The sequence below is a fragment of the Rhinopithecus bieti genome, unplaced genomic scaffold (genome assembly GCF_001698545.2).
Source record: "Rhinopithecus bieti isolate Rb0 unplaced genomic scaffold, ASM169854v2 scaffold_13207, whole genome shotgun sequence".
Lineage (NCBI taxonomy): Eukaryota > Metazoa > Chordata > Mammalia > Primates > Cercopithecidae > Rhinopithecus > Rhinopithecus bieti.
Window position 1 is genome coordinate 5,768,711 of NW_016807866.1, and position 5,978 is coordinate 5,774,688.

Sequence of the window (5,978 nt, forward strand, 5' to 3'; positions counted from 1 at the left end):
CCAGAGGTCCTGTTGTTGCCATTCTCCTGTAGTGATTTCTATTATTTCTCCTATTTTTCTTTTTTTCTTTTTTGAGACCGAGTCTCTTTCTATCACCCAGACTGGAGTGCAGTGGCATGATCTTGGCTCACTGCAACCTCCGCCTCGTGGGTTCAAGTGATTCTAGTGCCTCAGCCTCCCGAGTAGCTGGGATTACAGGCGCCGCCACCATGCCTGGCTATGATTATTGTTATTATTATTATTATTTTGAGATGGAGTTCTGCTCTTGTCGCCCAGGCTGGAGTGCAATGGCACAATCTCGGCTCACTGCAATGTCCGCCTCCCAGGTTCAAACGATTCTCTGGCCTCAGCCTCCTGAGTAGCTGGGATTACAGGCGCCTGCCACCGCGCCCGACCTGTTTGTTGCATTTTTAGTAGAGATGGGGTTTCGCCATTTTGGCCAGGCTGGTCTCGAATTCCTGACCTCAAGTGATCTGCCCACTTCAGCCTCCCAGAGTACTGGAATTACAGGTGTGAGCCACCATGCCTGGCTTCTCCCTATTTTTCTTATTCTGATATATCCTCAACATTTTTTTCCAACCCTTTACTGAACTTTTTATTTCTGTTATCAAAACTTTTTTTTTTTTTTTTGAGACAGAGTCTCACTCTGTCGCCCAGGCTGGAGAGCAGAGATGCGATCTCAGCTCATTGCAACCTCCGCCTCCTGGCTTCCAGTGATTCTCTTGCCTCAGCCTCCCGAGTAGCTGGAATTACAGGCACACACTACCACTCTGGATAGTTTTTGTATTTTTAGTAGAGAAGGGGTTTTGCCATGTTGGCCAGGTTGGTCTGGAACACCTAGCCTCAAGCAGTCTGCCTGCTTTGGCCTCCCAAAGTGTTGGGATTACAGATGTGAGCCACCATGCCTGGCTCAGATTTTGATTTTAGAATGTTCACACTTACAAATGGAAATTAAAGTGTGTTGAGAAGTTTTTTTTGAAGCTGAGTTAAGAGTTAGTGCTTTTATATCAATTTTCATTATTAAAAAGTTCTCAGGAACCAAATAACATTGGTCCCCTTAAATGGAGGCAGTTCTGCCCAAAATGGATGCTTGGGGCCCAAGCTGAAGGCCAGTGGTTGTTGAGGAATCTAGTTAGAATTGCGTTATAGGAATTCCTTTCTTTCCTTTTCTTTTTTTTTTTTTTTTTTTTTGAGATGGAGTCTAGCTCTGTCACCCAGGCTGGAGCGCAGGGGCACCATCTTGGCTCACTGCAAGCTCTGCCTCCCGGGTTCACGCCATTCTCCTGCCTCAGCCTCCCCAGTAGCTGGGACTACAGGTGCCCGCCACCACTCCCGGCTAATTTTTTGTATTTTCAGTAGAGACAGGGTTTCACCGTGTTAGCCAGGATGGTCTTGATCTGCTGACCTCGTGATCCGCCTGCCTCGGCCTAAAGTGCTGGGATTACAGGCGTGAGCCATCATGCCCGGCAGGAATTCTCTAGTCCAACATTTGTGGTGCAAACTTTGAGGTTTTGAGCAAATAACTTCTTTCTTTCTTTTTTTTTTTTTGAGAAAATATTTGAGATAGCCCAGGGCCTCTCTCTGGAGCCGCATCCCCTGCCCGTGTTGGCTTATCAAGTTGGCACTGAAGTTGGATCTCTAAAATGTTCGCCAAGAAAGCCAACTCCTTCGTGTACTTTTAGTACTTAAAGCATGTGTTTTTATCTTTTAAATCCACAGTTCAGCGTCGTGACACTTCAAGAGGTGGGCAGATTATTCATTTGTGAATGAATAGCATTTATGAGAAATTTGGAGAAATTTGATGTTGGAGAGACACCAAGAATCCCGAGCTTTCCAAAACAGACTGAGGTTTATGAAAATGCAAGCTCCTGGAGCTGGGGCCTCTGCTGGATGTTCGGAATCATGGGGCTGGTAGGGCCAGGAGTCTGTACTTTCATAACAGCCAAATTATCTAAAGTATATAGTCATTCCCAGTCCAAAATCTGTAAATTCTGGAGAGAAAAATCTAAAAACTGCATATTCGGATTATGTTATTCTAGCTTCCTGTAGAAATCAGGCTTCAAGGAGCATACAGCCATTCTTATCAACATGAGACACTGATTTTTAGGCAATCTCTGTACCTTTCATAAAGCTGGCTAAAAGCATCAGCCAGTATTTACATAAGAATCCATGTCTGTTGGCCGGGCGCGGTGGCTCAAGCCTGTAATCCCAGCACTTTGGGAGGCCGAGACGGGCGGATCACGAGGTCAGGAGATCGAGACCATCCTGGCTAACACGGTGAAACCCCGTCTCTACTAAAAAATACAAAAAACTAGCCGGGCGAGGTGGCGGGCGCCTGTAGTCCCAACTACTCGGGAGGCTGAGGCAGGAGAATGGCGTAAACCCGGGAGGCGGAGCTTGCAGTGAGCTGAGATCTGGCCACTGCACTCCAGCCTGGGCGACAGAGCGAGACTCCGTCTCAAAAAAAAAAAAAAAAAGAATCCATATCTGTTCTTTTTTTCCAAAAATCCTAGAGCATTGGTTCCTCAGATAAACCTGTGTGTTTCTTTTATCCAGGAAAAGCAGCGCATCCAGGGGTACTTGTTTCCTGGCCTTCTGCGAAGTCCACAAGTAAATTAGGTCTCATCTGAAAATGTCCCATTTCAAAGGCCTGCGGTATCTGTGCCTACCGATCAATTTACTGCCTCACTTTAAAATGTGAGTCTGTTCTTAGAAAGGGTTTATACTATAATAATAAAATAGCATCTACTATAATAATAAAATGTAAACAACCTTGCGCTAGGTACTGAACAATTTCATAGCTTTGAACCCTCCCAAATGTTCTAGAAGCCAATATAGAAACCCAGAGATCTCAGTTTTTGTTTGCAGAAGGGGCAAGAGAACCGGTCGTGTTCGCCCTCCATAGGGTCGGTCTAACACATAGCCCAGGCTCTGTAAACGTTTGCTAAAAGAACGAATCAACAAGGAATAAGTAATGGATAATAATAATAAATAATAATGAATCCATTCTTCCTGCAGTCGTGGGTCTGGCGGGAATAAGTTCCGGCCCGGATTCCGACCCCAGGGCCAGAGGGGGACTTGCCTCCAGGCCTAGGAGGGGGCGGGGCTTCCCTGGGGGTACCGCCCACGTCGGGCGGGACCTGAGGGGCGCTTGAGGGGCGGGGCGTCCATGAGGTCCCACCCATGCGGGGGGCGGGGCCTGCGGCGCGCGGGAAGCGGCGCGCGCTGCGCGGGAGGTGACGGCTCCCCTGACCGTCCGGGTCCCTGCAGGTACCGCTTCCCGGGGCTGGCCCGGGCGGCTCCGCGGCTCTTTTGGTCGGGTCGATCTGGGGCCAGAGGCCCTCGCCTAGGGCGGGCCCCTGGGGCCTGGGATAGTTCCGGAGGGCGCGCGTTCGGGCGGCGAGGCCCCGTCCACCCCCGGCCCCGCGCGGCCTCCTCCCGGCGGCCTCCGTCCCAGCTTCCCGGGCCCAGCGCCAGGTCCCTGGGAAAGGCGGAGTTCTGCTCTCGCCCCGCCGCCCCGGTCCCCTACCCCGTTTGCCCCCCTCTTCCGGGAGGCCCCTCCCGGGGCGGGCCCCTACCTGGGCTCTCAGGGCGCGCCCCTAGACCCTACTAAGCGGGGACAGGCAGTGCAGATGGCCGGGGCCCGTAGGTAGCCTCCACCTGGATGTTTGGTTTTGCTTTTCTGGACGTAGCGGCGTATCATAAACTTGTGGATGTCAGGACCCAGCGAAGCATTTTAGGTGGAGCTAGCAAGATGTTCTTGTCAGATGGCAACATTAACATCCTTTCCCAATGCAGTGTGCATTTTAAATGGCTCCTGCCCTATTCAGCGCTCAGTAACCCTTCGCTGCTGCTAACACTGTTGTTTAATCCATCACCAGCATTTTGCAGCTTTCCTCTGTCTTGAAGTAGAACGGTGCCGGAGAAACGTTTTGCCCCTTCAAGACTCAGGAGGATGAAAGTCATCACTTGTGAAATAGCCTGGCACAACAAGGAGCCCGTGTACAGCCTGGACTTCCAGCATGGGGCGGCCGGGAGGATCCACAGACTGGCGTCTGCGGGCGTGGACACCGCTGTCAGGGTAAACTGGGGCAGAGATAGCCATCTGGGAACACTGCTTGAAGCAATAGTTTTCATTCTTTTATTTAAAACCAATGTCGGCTGGGCGCGGTGGCTCACGCCTGCAATCCCAGTGCTTTGGGAGGCTGAGGTAAGAGGATCACTTAAGTCCAGGAGTTCGAGATCAGCCTAGGCAACGTAGCCAGAAATGAAAAAGTAGCAGGATGTGGCGGTGTGCAGCTGTAGGCCCAGCTACTTGGGAGGTTGAGGTGAGAGGATCGCTTGAGTCTTGGAGTTTGAAGCGAGCAACGATCATTCCACTGCACTCCAGCCTGGGTGAGAGAGCCAGACCCTTCTCTTAAGTAAATGAATGAATAAATGAACATATGTCAACAAATCCAAACTACTTTGTCATCTAGCCCAGAACGCTAAATTTCCAGGGCCTGCGGTGAAAAATGAAAGCAAAAGACAGCTGCTTTTTTTTTTGAGATGGAGTCTTGCTCTGTTGCCCAGGCCGGGGTGCAGTGGTGCAATCTCGACTTACTGCAACCTCTGCCTCCCAGGTTCAAGCTATTCTCCTGCCTCAGCCTCCCAAGTAACTGGGACTGCAGCCACTCATCACCACACCCGTCTAATTTTTTTATGAAGTAGAGATGGGGTTTCACCATGTTGGTCAGGCTGGGCTCGAACTCCTGACCTCAGGTGATCCACCCACCTTGGCCTCCCAAAGTGCTGGGATTACAGGCCTGAGCCACCATGCCCGGCTCTGCTTTCTTATTTGATTCATTTTCCCTAGATTATTGTAACTGGACGTTCATTGTTTTGGGATTCTGATCCTGGTTCCTATTGGGTAACAAGTTGCTCTAGAAAGAAGGTGGAGGGGAACAGTAGACATTTATGTTTTAGATAGGGATTTCTTTCCGAAAATAAGCATAGTTTTTTTTTTTTTTTTTTTTGAGACAGGGTCTTACTGTGTCGCCCAGGCTGGAGTGCAGTGGCCTGATCGGCTCACTGCAGCCCTGACCTCCAGGGCTCAAGTGATCCTCCCACCTCAGCCTCCCGGGTAACTGGAACTACAGGCATGTGCTATCACACTTGGCTAATTTTTTAAAATTTCTGTAGAGACCAGGTCTCACTATGTTTCCAGGCTGGTCTTGAACTCCTGGCCTCAAGTGATTTACCCACCTTGGCCTCCTAAACTGCTAGGATTACAGTTCTGAGCCACCACACCCAGCCCATAATATTGTTTTAATACAAACAGTACAATATGTGCCCATTCTATGTTTTTCAAATGAATGTTTTGGTATCGACAGATCTGGAAGGTAGAAAAGGGACCAGATGGAAAAGCCATCGTGGAATTTTTGTCCAATCTTGCTCGTCATACCAAAGCCGTCAATGTCGTGCGTTTTTCTCCAACTGGGGAAATTTTAGCATCAGGAGGAGATGGTGAGTATTGCTGTTCTTCAGAGATTCTTTAGGAACCAGATAGATACCTGTGTGTCTCGTGTCAGATAGTGAGATTTGAGCTGAATATGCTTTTTTAGGGGGGATGGGATAGAGTGTCGCTCTTATTCCCCAGGCTGGAGTGCAGTGGCGCAATCTCAACTCACTGCAACCTCCGCCTCCCGGGTTCCGGTGATTCTCCTGCCTCAGCCTCCCGAGTAGCTGGGATTACAGGTGCCTGCCAGCTAATTTTTTTTTTTTTTTGTATTTTTAGTAGAGATGGGGTTTCATCATGTTGGCCAGGCTGATCTCGAACTCCTGACCTCAGGTGATCCACCTGCCTCGGCCTCCCAAATTGCTGGGATTACAGGCATGAGCCACCGCGCCTGGCCTGGATATGCTTTTTATTTCAGATATGGCCGACCTTCTCAATCTGTCATTTCGGTAGTTCAGTAAAATAATGTTCTAGGGAGTGC

At 49.7% G+C, this 5,978-nt stretch overlaps 1 long non-coding RNA gene across 1 annotated transcript; it reads left to right on the forward strand.

Moving 5' to 3' along the window:
• Positions 1-3,186: 3,186 nt before the first annotated feature.
• LOC108536883 (uncharacterized) lies at positions 3,187-5,519 on the forward strand. The gene is made up of 3 exons (XR_001887646.1): positions 3,187-3,270; positions 3,882-4,081; positions 5,373-5,519. It is a non-coding gene; the product is annotated as an uncharacterized LOC108536883 (long non-coding RNA).
• Positions 5,520-5,978: the final 459 nt, after the last annotated feature.